The following is a 20,787-nucleotide window of genomic DNA, read 5'->3' on the forward strand; positions in this document are numbered from 1 at the left end:
ACTTTTTTTTATTATTTTAAGTTTACTTAGTTTTTATGGACTTGGATTCTTTTAAAAAGAAAGGTTGTGAGGACTGGATACAGAGGCCTGTGTAATACAGGAAGCCAATGTCTGGAACATATTTCAGGTTATGCATGTATTTCATGCTTAACAAAAATCTCCTATGAGAAAAATCTGCTTTTTCTTGAAGGCTTCACTTGTGAACTTATGCTGGTAGGTCATACTGCTAATGTGCAATTCCAACAGTGTAAGCTACAAGCAAACACATGAGACAGATGGGCATTCTCCTTACAGATCCAATAACAAACCATTAGCCAATACTGAAATCGCTGAAGAGGGAACAAATCTCTCAGAATACAAACTGCCTCTGTTGTCAGGCCAGAAAAGTTGGTTTGCATCTTTCCAGCTGATGCTTTTTCATCTTCCTCCATTTATGCTTCCAGGTCCCTGCTGACACTACCAGTTGAAAAGAGTTTAGCCACGGCTGCACAGCAATGACAGCAGTGCTGACAGCAGGCTCCTGGCTTTACTTTTTGCTGCCACCCTCCAGGTCTCTTCTCCACAGCCTGTGGAAAGGGGATACCAACATCAGTAGTCTGCAGCACAGACTGCACCAGCGCCACACAGTAAGAGCAGTGCAGGCACACAGCAAGGCTGTGGTCCCACCACGGTACTGGCCTAGTCTGGTCCAACTTGAGAGGTTCCTGTCTCCTTCCTCCCTCCAGTCTCCAGCCACATTTGAGGTACCACTCCTTCAGCCAGTCCAGTGTGACTGTCTGTGTGGCCATGTTCTAAAATCAGTCTTGAAATTGTATGGGTTAAAAAACTATACTCTCCCTCATGTATTCACAGCCAGATCATTTCATTGATGCTTCACTGAATTGGGCAAAGTATGAACAGTTCAGCTGGGCACACCCATGGTAGGGAAGGCAGAGGTTAAGGAGCAAGGAAACTCTTGAAGAGAATGTGCCACTGCTGGAAAACCACCCTTTCCAAAAGCTGCTCCTGCTCAAACAGCTCCTGGTTGAAACACAGAAAGGGACCATGCTGAGACACACAGAGGCAACAGGATATGTCCAAGGCCAGCAGCAGAGCTCATAACTGGATTATCTTCTCGATCACACCACCTCCCACCATACAGACCAGACTCTCAGAGAGATGCTGAGCTTTCATTTGTCATTTCTACAGTGCTTCGAGATCATCCACTTAAATATGGGAAGTACTCCAAAGCATTACTGCTCCTCTAAGTGAAGCTGACAGCAGCTCTCTGCCAAGAGGGTCTGCAGAACAGATGCCACCACTTACTGTGGGTTCCATAACCCCACAGAGATATTTAAAGAAAAATCTCCAGACGTGACCTGCAGTGGGAGTAACAGCCAATATTACTCAGAGAGCTGAGCTAAGGAAACATAACTGGAGACTGAGAAATTCAACCCACCCTGTGATTGGTCAGCTAGAGGTAAGAGAGACAATAATGCACAGCCCACATTGTGTGAGATTTCTTCATCCCTGGTTTGACTGCTCTACTTCTTGTCATGATTAGATCATTTCTGTATGATGTATTGGCCATGTGGTGCTGGGGAAAATGCTGCTCCATTCAGCACCAATGTGATCAGAAGAATGTGGGCAAAACAGGGAGGACACAAGCAGTTTTGTAGGACCACATCTTAGGACTGCTCTTTAACCTTTGCCTCTGGCTTAGGAGGAAGAGGCAACATTGCCAAGAAAACAGGATATTGTCCCTTTCTCCAGTCCCCTCCTCCTGGCAAAGATCTGTGCTACCAATGTCTGCTCAAGCAGTTCCCTCTGCCCTCACACAGAGCCGCAGAAAGGGGGGCTGGCATGTTTCCTTCCATGGGATCAAATCACTTATTGGTACAGGAGTTTATGCTTGGGGTGGGTGTCAGTTTTCCCTGTTCTTCCCAAGACAGATGATGCACTTGGGCCAGCAGAGGAGGGACAGATTCTTTTATAATGTCTTTTTAAACTTCTCATCTCTGAATCTCATGGAAGCACAGGTACTGGGGATTTGGTGTACAACTACAAATGCACCTGCTTTCCTTCACGGTCTCTATGGGTCTCTTCATGCCCGTATCTTTGCCCAGGCCATTCTGGCAGTTCTCACCCTTTTCCACCTGTTCCTCACTCTCTCACTAGTGGAAACATTTTTGTCCACTCCTGCCCTCCTGCCACCTCCCTTCCTGCTTGGAGTCCTTGGCTATGGGAAGCTGGTATTGTACCCACCATCCTGGTGTCATCCCAATCCCAAATACAGCCCATCACTCTTTTCAGGAAGCCTTTTTTCTTAGTCATGTCCTTTGCTTCCTTGTGGAGGTTTCTGTTGTCACCATGTCCCCATATCACAGACACAAGCCCCTGGTCCTTCCATGTCCTTATCCTGAACAATTCACCACTTCAACAATTTCTGAAAGTGGACTATGTATTGAAATGCTGACAGGATTTCAGCCTAGATCTCAACACCCCTTCCCAGCCAGGACTACAACACAGGTTAAAGGCATCCTATGAGGGGGCTAAAGCCACCATAATTATGAAGCTGAAAATCAAGTCTTCACTGATGAACTACTAAGCCATGTGAATGAATCTTAAGTAATTACCTATGAATTACTAGGGAGGCAATTAACTTACAGACAAAACTGCTTTGTAAAACTCTGACACACAGAAGCACTGGAAAGAAGAGACAATTTCAGCTCTATTATTCTGTGATTCTCCATCACAACATCTCTAGCAAAGGCTTGCTGAGCTCAGGATCTCTGGAAATGGGACCAAATTCCCAACTTTCAGCTCATTTCATTTGACACTTAGAAAAATGTGACCTGGATGTCAGCGATCAGAATTTAGGACCTAAACATCCAAACAAAAAGTCTCCCATCTCTGCAGTGAGAATCAGCTTGAGTCACACATGAGTATTCAGGCACATTACAGTCTCAGGTGAAAGTGATGGAAAAATGAGAAATTTCCGTACAAAGGAAACTGAAGTTTCTCATTAATCAGTGTTTTGGCAATAACAATTACCATTAATTGTTATTACTATGGAAAATAAAACAGACCAACGTGGTTCCTTCACATATGAAACAACCTCTCTAACACTAGAACCACAGTCATTCTCATTTTTAGATCAACTGTCATTTTGATGTTAATAAAATCACCTCATATATTTTAACAAATCCAACTAGGGAGCCTGAACACATTCACAGGAACAAAAATCACTGTGGATGTTAAAAGCACAGAAACCACACTGAAACCATAAAGGCCCTCGGCAGAAAATGTTTGGAGGCTGGGAGAACAGTGGGAAGAAAGATGATATGTCCTACCCATTTCCTGTACTTTGCTATGCATTCTCCTCAGGCTCCAGGTACTAGTCAAGCCTTTGATCTGAACAGAGACAGCTGCTCTTAGACTCTTACTCGTGGTTTGTGCCATTGTGTTATGGATGTGAAATTAAATACACAGAAACAGCCTACTCAGTGAAAATGGTCACACACCATAACTTTCTCGTCTGCTTCTTCATTGGGTTTTCATACTCTAGAACAGAAACACAAAGGCTTGGCTGGACAGCTGAGGGAAGCATTTAGGGCTCTGACACCACCTGCTTCCCTTTGGATTATAAAGTTGCAGAAGTGTTTCTGCTTGTCACTTTGGCTTCTGCCCACGGAAGTTCTTTCAGATGACTTTCCTGTGCAGAAGTCACTATTGTCTCCTCTAAAACCTCAGTCCAGCCTGAGAGTCAACGCATTCCAGAAGTATCACAACTGTGCAAGGCTGATGCCCTGGCATGTCATATACCAATATGTGGATTGCAGGAGCAGCCAGGAACCAAGTCAAATGGAATTCTTGGCAAAGCCAGCCATGAAAGCCAAGTGCATGGAAACAAACCACTCCACCAACACTTACTCCTCCTTTTCCCATCAGCCTTATCCAGAGGTAAGATAGAGATAATGGCCCCAAATTCTTAGGTTCCAGAACCTGCCTGCATAAAAAGGGATCCCCATTTCCCCGGCAGGAGAGAGGTAATAGGACTGCAGTGTCCAAAACCAGGATAGAGAAAGCAGTCCTTGAGAACATGGTACTGGACAAAGGGAAAACCCTTGCTGGACAAGAACGAGAAAGGCTTTACACACTCACTGCTTACACTGAGTTGGCAGAAGGGCAGTATTTACAAGTACTTTCACTCACAGTGTGGGTCTCCAAAAGGTGGTTAAAGAGTCATAGCTGACACTTTGCTCTTGTTCACCAGTTCACTACACACAGGCAGCAAGTGAAAGCACTTGTTGCTGCATGTCACACTATGTAAATTCATGTCCTGCAGTGGTGGGACAAACTCTACATTTTTCTTCAAAGGAATCTTATTAGTACTTTGTATCCCTTGGCTGTCTTCTACTTGTAACAGATGCTAAAAGGAAAGGGATTTCAACAATTTAATACAGAAACAAAAGGGGTGGGAAATTGGGTGTCAGAACTACTAATGGCTGCTGTCTTTACAGGATTAAGGTGCACAAAAAGGCTAAGTCTAGATGAAAATGTTTTTTGATGTTTAATCCCACGCAAAGATGGAGTTTAAGCTCAACAGCTTAAAGACATGTCCATGTAGCTATAAGAGACTTTAAGATGAAAGGCTCTGCTAACAGCATATTTATGCTACAGGAATTAAATGTACATATCAGGAGAAAGACCAGATCATTAACAAGGGAACTGCTTTCAGGTGACCCCACGGAGCATGTTACCTTTTCTTAATAAGTTCCAAGGCTGAACCTATGAATTCATCCTTCATTTTTTGTAGCTTAGCTCCGTAGCTGGATATGTCTGTGGCTTCTAACAGCAGCGATGAACAGCAAGAGGACTGGGATTCAGAAGCCAGTGACTGCCCTGCAAGGTGGAGGACATCATCTAATTGTCTCGTCTCTCCTTTCTGCTGCCCATCACTGAAGATCTCCTGCCCAGCTCTGTGTATTGCTACTGCCTGTAAAGGTGATCTTGGAATTGGGCTGGAGCAAATAGGGACTGGAGAGTTATCTGGGCTGGAGGTCTGGATGGTTCTGTCCTTCGCCTCAGGACTGCTCATCCTGAAACCATCCCATGTGGATGGATATTGGGAAAAGCCAGCAGAGGTGTGGTTTTCATGGAATACATCGTCATCCTCCTCTGCTGTGACAGTAGCTTCATTCACAGCTTTGGTCCCCAGAGCTTCTGGACAGGCATTCTTATTGTTCTCCTCCTCCAGTGTCTGGTTTGCAGGCAGACCCTTATTCAAGCAGTCTGTTGGCCCACTGCTGCTGGCAGGTGAATCTCCCTCCTTACTTCTCATTCGCTTGAACTCCTCAAAGGTGGGTATGTAGAGCCTCCCTTTGCAGCGGCCTTTTTTGCTCTGTCCCAGTGTGACTTTGGCATCTGTTTCCCCACTGTATTGTTCTAGGGTTTCTGTTGTTCTGGATTTGCCCATCTCATGGCTTTCCTCAGCATGCTGAAGGGGCAAATTGGGGGAGCTATTCTGCCTTCGGAGCTGAAGCCTCCTCTGAACCTCCTGCTTGATGTCTTCTGGACTGATGAGCCTGTGTGCAAAGCACAGTCCCTGACTGCCTGTGAGGCTGTGCCTGGGAGCAGTGTGTTCCACCAAAACCGTGCAGCAGTTGACAGCACAACCATTCTTGCACTGCTGGCACCCTTGGCATTCAAAGATCTCCCGGGCCATCAGGTCAGGCAGGGCCACTTGTGGACGCACTGGCTTACAGGGCTCTGCCACCTTACTGCTGTGCAGCCTTAGCTTCTCCTTCAGCTCTTTTTTGGCATCCCCATGTAGGGCTCTTTCCTCTGCAGAAGAGAAGAGCCACTGAGGCACTTTGGCAAAGGGAGGGAGGAGAACATTCTGTGCCGATCGAGACGCCTGTTTAGCACGGAGAGAAAGGTTTCTCAGAGAGTCCGATGTGCTCTGTACTGGGGCCACATCCACACAGCCTTCTGTCCACTGACTGGTGCCTCTATAGCGAAAGATGATCTCATTATCCAGGCTCCGGCAGTGAGAATACAGCCCAGAGTCAGCAGCTGTTGCCCAGTGCAGGTTCTCCACGCTCCGATACATCCGGTTTTCCACAGGACTGGCCAAAGGTGCCTTGCCTGTGTGGCAGTAGTCTAAAGTGTGGAAGTCCCCAGAAAAAACATGAGTGTCTAGGTTCTTTAGTGGATGCATGCTGCTAACCGAAAAATCCTTTAAGCCATGTTGTGCACAGAGCTGATTATTTTGGCAGCTCGAGATCACCCGGCAGTGTTCCTGTCTCTCATCAACACTGATGTATGTCATAGCAAATGCACATGGAGGCTCTAAGACAGTGGCGTCTAGGGGGAGAGGAGGGAGCTGGGGTGTCGCTTAGGTGCCAGTCAATGTCCACAGACAGCAAAGTGTGCTGCTGGGTACTCACAAAAGAGAGCTCTCACATGGGTGGAGTCGCCATGCGTAGAAGACCTGTGAATGGAAGGAAAGATGAGTTACTGAAGCAGCCTGGTGGGGACTCGCAGGATGCAACAGCAGGTCTGCTTCCAGGGACTGCAGAAGCCAAGACCAACAGCTTGTGTGGGAACAGAGCAGCAAAACGAGGAGATGAGCCATGGGGCTTGGGGCAGGGAATCTTTTTCTTCTCTAGCCAAGCCAATAGTGGCCTTACATTACCCATCTGAATTTGGAGAAGTTTATCCTACCTACCCTCAGCAATTCCCTCAGAGTAACACTGCTCAACTCTAGTGACAAATGCTCAGAAGTGCTGGCTGCAGGCTCAGCTTACTCACACAGCAGTGCTAAGGACATGGCAGGTTTACAAGAGATAATGAGGTTCTTTCCCCCGAATGGGGTGTAGATAAGAGTGTGTGGGTTAAGGGGGAGGCTGGGGGTGGGAAAGGATGACTTAACAGTGTAGTCTCCTGGAAGACTCAAGTAGCAAGGAGGAAGAAGGCGTCTGACTGGTGGTGGCTTTGTGCCTGACAGTCACACTGCAGCCCCTTATTGCTCTGATTCACCCTTTACAGGGAAAATGTATATTGTTTATTGACTGCACGTGGCAGCCCAGCGACAAAGGTACCTCAGACTTGCACAAATGCATCCTCCTGACTCCTTAGCCACAGGCCCAAATGATCACCTCTCATGACAGCTCAGTGGAGCTGCAGAAAGAGAAGGTGTGTTTTCCAAGGCTGCTCCTATGAGCTGTGTTCAGCACTGTAAGGTCCAGGGAACCTAAGTGACTAAATCACATGTTCAGAGCAATGCAGAGAATTAAATCGCCAAACTTCAGTTTGGGCCAGCAGGATGAAGGGTGTCTAAGTCATCACTGGAAATGGATGGAGCCTCCTTACACTGAATGGAGAGACTCCAACTTTCTCTTAAGGACTTGCAAGCAGTCACACTAGACATCAGTGTCTGCTACAGCCCAGTCCACTCCCTTCCTTGGCAATCAGAACCAAAGGGTGCACTATGTAAAGGAGAATAAGATTGGGCAGGGGTTATGGGGTTAGCGAGGGCAAGACAGAGCTGGGATGGTGGGGCATCAGTCTAATAATAAGCCAGCTGAAAACCAAGCAGGTTGAACACAGCATTCAAGCAGCACAGCCACCTTGATCAGGAGGGGAATGAAGAGGTTTGTTACTCCCTGAAGGCTAAGACACCTCAGGCACCTAACCATGTGACATACCAACAGACATCTTCCATCTGAGGGGAAGTCTGAGGTGGTGTAGTGCCTGGAAGCCAATCTTGGTAACGTGCTGGGAGCTTGATTCATCCCTTGCTTAGAGCGGCTCAAATTAGCATACTTTCCCCTCATAATGAAACTATTTGTAATCCAATCCCACAGAGGGAATGCAGAGCTGCTCCTGTGGTTCACTGCTGAATGGAAAACATTATTTCCATCCCTGTAACTGCTAAGAATAAAAATTAAAACTAGCTCTCAAAGTGTGGCTGTTCCCCAGGATGTCACAGGCAATTCTCACCCAGTCTTCTCATGGTGGGGCTGGAGTTCCCCCTTCTTCACGGCTCTGGAGGAGCCCACAGGTGACAGCAGAGAAACGTGAGGATCAGGACTTTCTGTGATCATAGGTTATAACATAATCTGTCAAGAAAGAGAGAATTATATGATGTGAGAGCCAGTCACTGAAGAGGGAACAGGGCTCCTGGTAGTGCCAAAGGGCTCCTGTGAGGAAGTGCTGTTAATAAAACATGCCATGGCCTGTCAGGTTGGTCTGTGATCAGGTCACCTCCACTAGACTAAAAGCCACCATGTACTTTCAGCACTCTGCTTTCAGAACAAGTAGAAAGAGAAAACAGCCCTTGCTGTAGTGAGAGCTGAGAATAAAGCTGCCCTTGCCCAAGGCAGGGAGCTGCATGCAGTAAGGCCTGAAGAGACACCAAGGCCCATGCAAGACAGGCTCCTTGGGCTCCATGCTTGCTTGGCATGTGTGCGTGTGAGAGCAAGGGGGCCAGAGAAGAAAGCACACAGGCAGGGGCAGAAGCAGTCAGGAGAAGAGCAAGGAAGCAGAGGCACAGAAATGACAGGGTGGGCTCTGTCTGTGGCTGCTCCCTTCACCAAGAGATGGGGCAGCACTGATAAGACAATTAATTTGTGTCCTCATGATTCTCTTCAGGTGGAAGTTCACTGCCAGGGCTCACAGTGCTGACCCCTCTTTAGGCTGCAGGTCAGCTACAGAGATGCCAGGAGTGGGTGGTCAGGGGCCACTCTGCCCCTGCCTGCTCAAGTGCACAGCACAGACCACGCAGAAGGGGTTTGCATCCCTCCGTTACTCGGAGGAATGCCTCAAACCCACTGGCAGGTGAGGGTACCCCTCTGTCCTGCAGGAGAGCAGGGGCCCATTTCCCCAGCAGATGTGGGAGGTGCCAGTGCTCACGAGCACTGCCAGGCAGCAGGGACCTGCTGCTGCTGTACTAGGATTCTCCACAAGATGTGTGTGGGAAGGCAAAAGTCACTGTCAGGGAAGGAGAAGCTGGGAAAGACCTCCGGCAGGCACAGTGGGACAGGCAGAGTGAGGGACAGAGGCAGGAGCCAGAGGCAGGTTTGCAGAGTGGAGGAGCCAGGGAAGACAGAACAGCCAGAGCTGGCTGTGAGACAGCAGGAGACAGAGACTTTCCAGAGGAGGTTGTGCAGTTTGCTGACATGTAGGCAAGCATGGAAATTCACTGAATTAAGTGGAGGAAGATGGAAATTTTGTTTCCAAATAATTCACTTTAATATTTGTCACCCATCAAAGCTGAATTTTCTTTCTCTAAGAAGTGATTTTTTTGGTCTAAGAGAACACTTTAAACACAAGAAGTCCCTTTAATACTTCCAGGAGAGCTCAGAGCAAAGGTGCACATGGATGCAGCTCACAGGTGGGCATACATGGAAGTCTGGTGCCCTGGCTGGAGTGAGAGCCTCAGAGATAGGTGATTTCTGGTTTGCCTCACACCTGCAAGACAGCGGTGAAGATCTCATAATGGCCAGCTCAGGCAGCAGCACCTTTCTGCCCTATCACTCCATACTTGGAAGAAACATCTCCTTCCTACTGAACTCTTCTGATCTTGCTCATTCCCCCCATGTCACTCCCTGGGAGCTGTGCACAGCATGTCAGGGAGTTAAGCCTAATTTCACTGAGCACCCAGGCCAGCTGCTGCCCGAGTCATGACCTGTGAAGGGGCACTGGCTGTGCTGAGGCCCAGCCTGCTTCTCCTGCTGCTCAGGGATGCTTGAAGCAGGAAAAAACAGCTGTCTCTCCAAAACACCAGTTAATTTGTACCCAGCCTGTAACAAGCAAACACCAAGTGTTTCTCTTTCCTTCCCCTGTTCTTGTGCTCCATTCCTCATGCCACTCAGCAACAGCATCACGGTTTCAGCATAGATGCCTGTGTTTGTCAGGTCACTGACACCCCCATAATATAAAGCATACACTCAGCTCCCAAGTAACACAAGTCACAAGTAGGTTCCAGGCAGTCTGCTGGAGACCACAAGATGAAGACAGAAAAAGAAAAATCTGAGTTAATATGCTTATGGTTGATACACTAAAGATGACCTTTCAGCACCTTCTTGCACTGTCCATACAGAGTATTTAGCTGCAGTCTTACATGTTGCCAACAAAGAAAATTGGGAACTATAGCAGCATGAAAGAGTTTGTCCTCCACTGCCTCAGATCTCTAACTACAGTCTGTAGCTGCAGCAGGTGATCCCAGGTGTGGAAACCAGCAAGTGACACAGAAGTGTGTGGGCATTGAAAGAAGTAAATACTGATATCTCACATCTTGACCCAACTCTGGGTCCCAAGGCACCCTCTCCTAAAGGTACACATCAGTCCTACTGCACCCTCTGCTCTCTTCCAGTTAGCTCAAGCAGGGACATGCCAGTTCTTCGTTGCTCCCTGGTGTATGTGAGCACTCTGGGTTGATGCTACACTCCTTTGTTTACTCACCTGGGTACTTCCAGGCGGTCCTGTCCAGACTTCCCCAAAGCTTAGGCTTTATTCTAGTCCAGCAATCCTCCAGGCCAATGCTGACTTATTCTAGGCCAAGTAGCAAAAGAGAGCTGAGCACTGGCTGTCACTGTGGCACATCATTGCTGCTCAATCACATTGACAGTACAACATTTGCCTGTTCCCTGGCTCAGGGATTGAAAAGCTCCCAGTGGTTATGAGCCTCACGCCTTAAGTGAGCATAAGACTAAAGGCATCGTGTGCTCAGCTGATTTTCTACCATGTGATTCTGTTTAATCACCTTCTCCTCCACTATGATAAGTGCTTGCTTGGAGACTTGCCACTAACCTTAATTTTCCTGCAAAATCCCCCCCAAGAACTTATTTCTCAAGGATTACAGCTTGAAGGATAAATTATTCCTTCCCAAACACATCAGAACTGTTCTGCCTGGCTGACCTTCCCAGTAAAGCACCAGACAAAGTGTCAGGAGGATGAAGCAGGCAGGCACAGGATAAGTATCTCACTGCTGATGAAAAGCACTGTGGAGAAGACTAGTCATGTTCAAGGACTCCAGGGACTTCAGGACAGGGGATCACAGAGCCTCACAAGGCCTGAGGAAAAGAGGCCACCAAATCTGGCAGGGCTGAGTGGGTTTGCCAGTGCTGCTTCACAGAATTCACTGCAGCAAGATTGGCTCGTCAGCCTTGCCAAACAGGGACATTTGTTTCATGAAATGGTGGAGAGCAGCTTGCTATTGTCTGGCCTCTCCTGTCCTGATCAGAGACATCTAGTGTGACTGGTACATTTTCCACTTTCCACATTTACACCATCTTAGTCACAAGCAAATTAAATTCTGAGTCATGGTCATCACATCAAACTCCTGCTTGGAAGCAGGGAGGGGAGTAACTGGAGATACCTCACTTCATCTTGAAATAAGAGATTAAACAAACCTTCAGTTTATATTCTAATTTCTCAGCATTAGGTATTGCAAATTGCACCACTGAACAGAGGTTGGTTTATTCTGGAGTACAATCTCCCTTTTATTTCAGAGATCTAACCAGCCAGAGGGATGCAAACGGCACATTTCAAAGACCTGTACAAAGGATTTTAGCAAGCTATGATACTGCTGTGAGGTTTTTTGCTATCTGATACAGCAAACCTCATGGACACAGCATGCTATGCCATGCACATCACTTCAGCTGCTTAGCAGAGCAGTCTCAAGGGAAAGAATGCCTGATGCATTTTTTTTTTCAAGTTAAAGGTTAACAAGAAAAATAAAGGTGGCCTGGCTATATTTGCTTTCTTAGCTGTTCACTTAACCAGAGCTGTGCTGCAGAAACTAGTTGATGCAGCAGGATGATAAAGTGACTGCAGTTATATTTGTTGCAAATCTTTTGTGTCTGTTGTAGCAGCTGAAACAGAACAGGACTTAGATAGTGTCTGTTAACTGCAGTTGGAGAGGTACAGCCATAGTAGTTCTCTAAATCAGTACAATTTCCTGCCTTTCTTTTCCTCCCTAAGGTAAACAGCTGAACTTTCCCTGAGTTTTACAGTATTATCACTGCTTTCATTGTTCCACAGCACAAATCAGGACTGCTAACAAGAGGAACAATTGCCATATCGATTTCAAGACCAGGTAGTAAAGAGAAAACAATAAGCTTTATATTCTGCTCACTGTATTTATAGTCCCTGTGTTCTCACCTTAACCATAGCCATGGACCATGATGTCTCAGGGACAGCTTGGCATGGGGAACCTCTGAAGATCCAGTGCAGCCTAGAGTCTAGGGGCTGCTGAGAGCACAGGCAATGACATAAAATTTCTGCTTGCCTTGTCACAAGATACTCTCTAACCATTTTCCTCCTTTCACTTATTTTTTCCTCATTCTTTTGGAGATTTTTTTTCCTGTTTCCCCCACTCTTCCCCCCATCCCACTGCATTCAACACAAGTTAACACGACCCACCTGCAGCTGTTGCTTAACACATATCATTCTGAAGCATCACCACATCACCACCATTACCAGTTGTTCCAGAAAAACAACTGGTCCTGGCCATGGTCAGGGCTGGCTGATCAGAGAAGCCCAAAGGTACACATGTGCCATCCAGATGTGTCAGAGGAGAATCTGTTCACCATAGGAACACCATGCACAGTTCCACTAGGGAGAGTGTAGGAACCACCATAACTTCATGTGAACATCTATTTTGGTCAGATTGGCTCCAAAATAGTCTCAAGGCAGTGTAAAACCTAATCTCAAAATTTTATGGACTCACTTAAGGTCCTAAGCATTCTTGACTCCTTTTCTGTGGAATCTTTAAGCTGTTTGGTCATTATGTTTTATTGATATAAAAGGTTTCACCTGAGAAACCCTACTGCTTCACACATCTGTGCACTTGGCAGCAGTGCCTTTGATGAATTTTTCTGGCTGCTTTCTTAGTCTGAGCAGCTTCTCCTTCTTGTGTCACAGCATGGTTTTCTCCTTGTGCTTCTCCTTCAAAAAGGCTGTGATGACATGATACTTCCAGCCTATGTCCAAGGGCAGGCATTCCAACACACCAATCTCAGATAAAATACTTTCAAGGTGATCTGCATTCCCTCTTGATTCCTTGCTTTGGGAAAGGGTACCCCCTTTGGTTTCATCAATGCACCAATCTCTTGGACAATATTGCTCCAACAGTCCTGCTGACTGTGCAGCAGAGGGATTGGATCTGGAAAGGATTAGCATTCATTTTGCAGCAGAGGAAGGCTGAGTATGTTGGTTCTGTAACAAATGCTCCTGGAGACACCAGTGTGACATCCCCATCAGGTGTCCCAGCTGGAGTTGCTTGGCATAATCCGCTGTGAAGCATCCCAAGAGGTGGCAGCACCCACCACTTGCCAAGCTTTCAGTAAGTCAACACCTCGGTTGACCACAAAGCTACTGTGGACTACTCCTTCTTAAGAGGAAGGAAGTCCCATTTGCAATGAAGTCCTCCCATGGGAGAGATCACCCACAGCACCTGTGAACCTTCAGGGTACATCTTACTGATAGATCCTCCCCTTGTCTGTAACACTATGAGCCACTCTGCTTTCCTCTCACAGCTTGAGAAAGAGCCCACAAGGTTATAACCAAGCAGAGACAATGCTCAGGCTTGAGTTAGCTGATGTTCAGGACACAAGTGGTTTCCCCTGACCTGTGCAGACACCATGAATCAAACATTCCCATGCCTTTGGGTCATGCAGAGCAGATCTTGCCCACCACCCACCTTGGTCTTGGCACACACACATAGCATGCACAATTAGCCTCATGAGGAACAGACATGATCTGAGCACAGCCTCCAACTCTCTCCATACCTGGCTCAGACACATGCAGTTCTCAGAGGCAAACCTGAGCCAGGAAAACCTATCCAGCCCCCTGTGTGATCTAGGAATTACAAAGCCATATGTCAGCCCACTTTATACCCTGGCACATCCACTCCTCCTTCAAATTCTTACTCTGCATACATAGAACATCTGAGCTAACTACAGAAAATGCCTACAATATGGCTACAAGGGAATTTATTGTTCCTTGGGAGAGAGGGAAAAGAAAAGGTCAAGGCTGTGACTGGAAGTTCAGTCCCAGCAAAGGGTCCAACATCAATTATAACTCTCCAGTGCCAGCTCCAGACCATTTTCCTCTGGATTTCAGCTGACAGAGGTGCACCCCAGCACAATCCTGCCAACGCTCAGTTGATGGCTAGGCAGACCTTTGTGAGGCAGCCCAGTACTGCCAGTCCAGCAGTCATTTTGGAAAGAGCAACACAGATAGAGCATGTCTGCAGCTGGTAGTTGATGAGGTGAGGAACTACCTCTCAGATCATCTAAAACCATCTTGATTCTCTCTGCATGTGTTTGAGGAAGGCAGTGCAAAAAATACAGGGGACAATGTATTAGGTGAACATGAGACCTGAGAGGGAGAAGTAAATCAAGGAAGAAGCAGGAAAGAGCTGGCCGCTCCTTTCCCCTTGCAGCATGTGACTAGGATCAACAGAGCCTTCCCCTAAGCACTCAGCTGAATGTTTTCTTCTTCTCTGCACTGAATACCAGTTTTCACCTCACAATTTTCACCCACTCTCTGACAAGAAAGAGGCAAAAAGCCAAGTCACACTTGGAAAAATAATCTCAAGTCTTTTTTTTTTTTTTAACATCATCATTTAACCCATGATTTAATCTCATGATGTGGAGGACCTGAGTCATGATGCTAGATTTTATTCAGGGTAGAAATACTCCTGGCTGAACTAGCAATACATAACCAGTACGGAACACAGAAACAGTGCTTACCATATCCTGTTACATTGTCCCAGAAAGACAACAGAAATGCAGCCCTATACAGTTGGGTCCATCAGAGTTTCTGAAGGTATTCCTAATTCCTTGTTCTAACACTGCCCCAAGAGCCTCAGACTAATCTTTAAAATGCACAGGGCAGAGGAAAGAAATCACACCTTAATTCTAAGAATAAGTTGTACATCAAAAGTTTCTGCTCCCTTCCTTGTACCAGGAAGACATAATTGCTGCACAGACCCAAACCTCAGACTTTGAGTGCACTAGTAGCTTACTGCATTGGTCTATCCAACAAGGAGATATGAACCCTAGATCTCATCTCACTAGTGGGGAAAAAAATCCCCCAACCTAATTCTATTGATCTCAGTCCATTAACTTTGCACTAAAAGCCACCTCAGCACTCCTCAAAGCTGATGGTGGGTGCATGGAGGTCTCCCATGCCAGCAATGCACACCTCATCTGTGAGACCAGAAGGAGGCCTGGAGGAGGAAGGAGGTGTTCAGGAGGGTGAGGGATAAGGATGATCTCATTCTACATCTTTTTTGGTGACATCCCAAAGCTGTCAGGCACTTTGGCATATTCCTGGTGGAGGCAGGTTTGGCATCAGGAAGCGTTGAGTCAATATTCCTGGCTGCACTTTCCATTTCTCCAAGCGTAGAGAGATTCAGCAATGCTTCTATGGAAAACCTGGGAGGACTGTACCCACCTGCTGTCTCAGCTGAGTGATATGTCCTCAGAAGGTCCAGTGCTGCAGTTGCCCACTACGAAGCAGTGGGAATCCTGACAGGGAACTGGTGCAGCTGTCCAGGCTCTGCCTCTGCATCAGTCCCGGGGAACATCACAAGCTCTTCCCTACCTACCAAGGAGAATTTATTTTCTTCTTTTTCACAGATTTTTCAACTCCTCAAGCTCAAACTCCTCCCACAGGCCTCTCTAAATAACCCCCTCCCTTTCAGATGCTGGTGCTTTTCAGCTGATTAAACTGTGGGCCAGACCATGAGCTGGGTGTAAATCAGTACTGTTTGTCAATGCTAATTTACACCCGCTGAGAATTTCCCTTCCTTCACCATTTAGCAGAATTATATGACATGTCTTTTATCTCTCCTCGCAGTTTAGCCTGCCATTCCCCCTTCCTGGCCCCCAAGCCTCCTGCTTTGCTCTGAACTCCCTGGAGGTTGTAGGATAAGTTGCTTATTTGCAATGTAAAGTGTCTCTCAGAGCTACAGCCCCGTGCAAACAAACCCAAGAGAGGCACATTTATTCCTACTTGTGCAGCAAATCCAGTCCCAGCTTTTCCTGACAGCAGTTCCCTAAGCACACACTGAATACAACTTGCTAAGGGAAGAAATACGTCCTTTATTGCCACTGTGCAATGCAGGACCTCTCTGGGGACATGCAGGGAAGGGAGAATGAGAGGACTGAAATCACAGAGACCCTGAGCTCTCTCCTTTCTCCTTGAAGCTCATGGTGATGTCTCACCACCCAGCTCAGCACACTGTAGATTCTGACTGTCAATAGGCAGGATACCATTAATGACTTCTTGTTGCTATGGTGATATTGACGGATAGTCCCTGGCGTTGGTGAGAATCCTGGGAAAGCTAGCAAAAAACAAGTGGGTCAAAAATCCCTGAGGAAAACGTGAGTTTGCCTGCAAGTGGGCAGTTATGTGACAACCTTGATGAATTCAGTGGCACTTCACACTTCCTGACTCCTCCTGCCTCTTGCAAGAACAGCACGGTGTTCTCCAGAGGCAGTGCAAACACTCCTGCTCTCAGCAGGGCTCTGGTGCAGAGGTGCACTGCTGCAAGTGGATTTCGTTACCAGGCGTTAGTTTTGCAGCTTCACCCTGGCAATTCATTTCACATACAGAGCAGAAATCTTGGCTCCAGTGAAATCACTTGGACCTGTGCCAGTGGGCACAGAGCCAGGATTTCGCCCGGCTCGCAGGATGCCTTATCACAAGTGACAATTTCATTCAGCTGCCACGATAGCCACAGGGAACCCTCTGCCTCTCCAGAGCTGTTTCAAGCGTGCAAAAGTCTCTGTTGCGTAGTTTTTTGCTCTATTTCCCTGAGGCTCAGCACCGTGAGCAATTCAAAGATGGGTTGTGGGCTCCCTCACAGCTTCCTACTTTGCAATGTGCTGTCTAGAGTAACCTTTTCCCCTTCATCCCAGCTGGCAAGGACAGGCTGCACTGCAGTCACAACTGGGCCCTTTCACTTTGCACAAGTGTTCTTAGGATTTGGGGCACAGGAACCATCTTCCTAGAATACCAGTTCTCCCTTTGACCTTGCATTCTCTGTGAAAAACATCCCTGATTCAGGTTGGTGACACATTAATGAAGAAGTGAAAAACCCCAGTGGAAATCCCTCTTCCTCTACACATGCTATTTATCTAAACCCATCAAGGGGTGCACAAACTGCAAGATGCCTTGGTTTTGGAGAGATTTTAGCTTGACCAGCAAATTTCAGAATATGATTTTTGCCCTAGCAAAGACTCTTATCTTTTCTGCTGTGCTTTTTGTCTAGGAGTTGACCTACTCACACACAAACTTACTAGAGAACCTTTTATTCCAAACAGTGGTAGCACTCCAGACGTGTATCACTCCATCACCTGAAGGGCACCCTTAATCCAGAAAGTTGTTACTGGTTTGGATCTGTTACTACAGAAGAAGTACATGCACAGGGGAGCAGCATCTACAGCAGTACCATTACACAGACAGTTGTGCCAGTAAATGCCCCAGTGTAGATCAGATCCGATGGATGGATCAGCTTTTCCATCTAATTTTGTGTTCAGATCCTTCACCTCCATATGAACTCAGAAAGTGGAAACAAAATTATCCTGCCTCTTTGTTTTGCATCTTTTGATAAACATAGCTCTAATGGACTACAGAGTCTGAAAGTACTTTACATCAGGAACAGGTCCCAAGAGAAAAATTCAGTCAGTTTCTCTATATTACATGTAGCTGTTCATCAAATTTATTGGGCAAGGTTCCTAAGCACAGGGAGGCTGGACCAGCACTCACAGAGGCTCTCTCTTGTATAGAAACCCTTTGATCACACTGTCAGCATCATTTACTTGCTTGTGTTTCATATTCTTGAATGCTCTAGTAAGTTATTTTTCCCAGCTGACTATCAGAAGCAAAGGCTGCTCTTTCAAGTTGGATTTGCACCTCTTCCCTTTCCCTCCATTTCAATTAGCTATGGAAATTATATGGATTTTTTTCCCCCAGCTCCTCTTGTGTGCCTGTCTGTATGAGAAGTTTCAGGAACACTGATGGCTGGAGAAGACTCCAGTTGATGTTTTTCCTGTAGGAAATGTTGTGACTTGCAATTAGTGCATCTAAGTGCTCTGTTTGACCTGCTGCTGGCCAAGGTGGAGAGCACAGATCCAGCTGCAGCATCCTGTCTTTCCCCCAGCTAGGAGTGAGGGGATGGGGGGCTGCAAGTGCTATGGGTGGAAGACAGGATGTACCACCACAAACAGGTGGGGCCAGACAGGAGCAGGAACTGGACAGAAGGGGAAAGGGACGTAACAGCTCCTTGAAATAGGTTATCTGCCTGTAGGAACTGTTGTTCTACTGCATTCGCAGGTATTATTTTTCTGCTAACAACTCTGTGACTGCAGAGACATGACAGGCAGTGAACTGCCCAGAGCAGTTCAGGGCTGAGCAGAAATGGTGTTTGGACTGGGCTGGAGCTCTGTATTTCTCCACTTGGAGACACGAGGGTAAATGCCTTTAGGCACAAATCCCAGCACACTGGGAAGAGCACATATTGCAGAGGGCAACTTTCCCAGTGTGATCTGCTCTAAACAGCTGATCACCAAAGGCTTCTCAGGTCGCTGTAGCAAGACTTAAAATCCACATCAGATGCATTCAAGATAGGAGAATCCCTCTGGGCTGGGCATTAACTCCCAGGTGACTCCACAGGAACAGGATTTGGAGAGATCAGACTGGAGGCAATACAGATCCATGGGACTTCTCACCAAAAACAAACCTCCCCCAGGCACATCATGTCATACATGGTTTACTGGAGATGTTTTTAAAGTCTCCAGTACGAAACAGACTCTAAGACTGATGAATACCACCAACACATGTGCTCTCGGGATGTTCCTAACCACATATATCTACTTTAACTTCTCAGTATTGCCAAGGGACTCTTTGGTTCTCCACCAGATCCTACACTATAGTGAAAGGTGGTGGAGGAGGAGGCAGTACATGCCCCTTTGTTTAGAGCCAGCCACAAGAAAATGGCTTTGTTTGCTCAAATGCACTGGATACTTTGTGCAAGCTGCAATCTTCTTGCAGTGCAGGTTAGCCACTGCACAAGTAAAGCTGTGAAGAAAATTAGGAATAAATGCAGCAGTTACGCAGCTCTTTCTAAGCAAGTGAGGGAGAAGGACAGTAAACCAGATCCCTTCTCCCCATGCTGTGGATCTCCAGTATTAGTGATATCATATTGTCCTGATGAAATTAACTGTGATAAACACCCATCCTGGAACCAGAGTCACAAGACATTCCATGTTCCTTCCTGTGCCACTAACTTGCTGCAGGGTCTGAAGCTGGCAGCTCCCAAACATCTCTGAGCTCTGCATTTCCCTCACAGCATGAGTTAGGTATCATTACTTTCTTGCCATTTTGGAAAACATTCCAAGAATCTCATGAAGGTGGCTACATTGTGGTTAACCTCTATCTTTTTTATGTCTGAGAAAAAATAAGACACAGATCGTAGTAGCTGATGAGAGCCCTTGCATGCTCATTTATTTCACCTTGCACGCACAAAGCAGTGCTAAAAGCTGAACCAAGAGCATCATGGCAGAGCTGCAGGCAACCAAACAGCTTTATTTCTTATAACGTGGCTCCTGCACAGCACCAAAAGTGTGTAGCCCTTGTGGCTGTCTCGCAGCACCCACACCTACCCAAAGCTGAACACTTCACAGCAAGGAGAGATAAAACCACTCTATAGATACAACTTTGTAGTATCAATCAGAAGAAAGGAAATGTTGTCCGTGCAGACACCCAGTTCCTCATGGGAAACACCTTTTTTTAAGGAGTACTCTGAGGAGATATGGTGGGGATGCTGCAGCCAACATGATGGAAGGGGCTCATCCAACACAGCACCTCAGAAAAGGATTTAACCTCATAAGTACTGTCCATCAACAGTTCCTGCATGTATCTATAACACCCCAGAAAGTTTAATTACCACTTAAGAAATGGAAATGAAATGAGCTATATGACCTTTCCCACCCCAGATCCTGTAGGTCAGCATTATTTAGGACAACTGGGAGCCCAAAAAGCTAGACATTAGTGTTGGCAGATGAACAGATGGATGGATTGCTGCCAACACAATCCATCTTCCCACTTGCCACTGTAGGACTGGGTGACATTCAGAGCCAACTACTTCCCTATGTACAGAGAAATGCACGTGATGCAATGAGCAGGCTTCAGTTGGCAGGACCAGTGGCAAAATGCTTTATGGCTGCTGTTTAATGCTGCAGGCAAGGCTGTGAAAAAGAGGCACCAGAAATGGGGACTGTAGTGACCAGTGGATTATCTGTAAACCAATCTCTGAGCAAGTTGTAAAAATCTGTCAGGATCCTGTAATTTTTCCTTTGTGCATAAATGCTCTAAATCTAATTAACCTTGTAATCAGAGCGGATAAAATTGTGGTATTATCATCAAAGGAGATGCTTTATCTACAGTTTCATGAAAAATTTCCATCTCTGCTCAACTTGGATTTTTTCTTTCCTTTTTCTGCTTGAGGTTCTATGAGTAAATTCCCCAAAGCCCTGAAAAATAGAAGAGACTAAAGTCCATTTTGTAGGAGATTTCTTAACATACCCAGTTACCATGCAGATGTCAGCTCACCTGATGCCAGATGAGACTCAATCCAGAGCTTTCAGATCCAGCTCAAAAACCTGCTGCCTGAGCACGGAGGATGCTCCTGCTCCTCTGCTCAGGCAGGCTGTGACACACTGCACCAGCCTGACTCACATCACCCTCCCTGAAGGAGAGGGCGCTGAAGCCCACAGACTCCCACAT

Source organism: Acanthisitta chloris, unplaced genomic scaffold (assembly GCF_000695815.1).
Source record: "Acanthisitta chloris isolate BGI_N310 unplaced genomic scaffold, ASM69581v1 scaffold38863, whole genome shotgun sequence".
NCBI lineage: Eukaryota > Metazoa > Chordata > Aves > Passeriformes > Acanthisittidae > Acanthisitta > Acanthisitta chloris.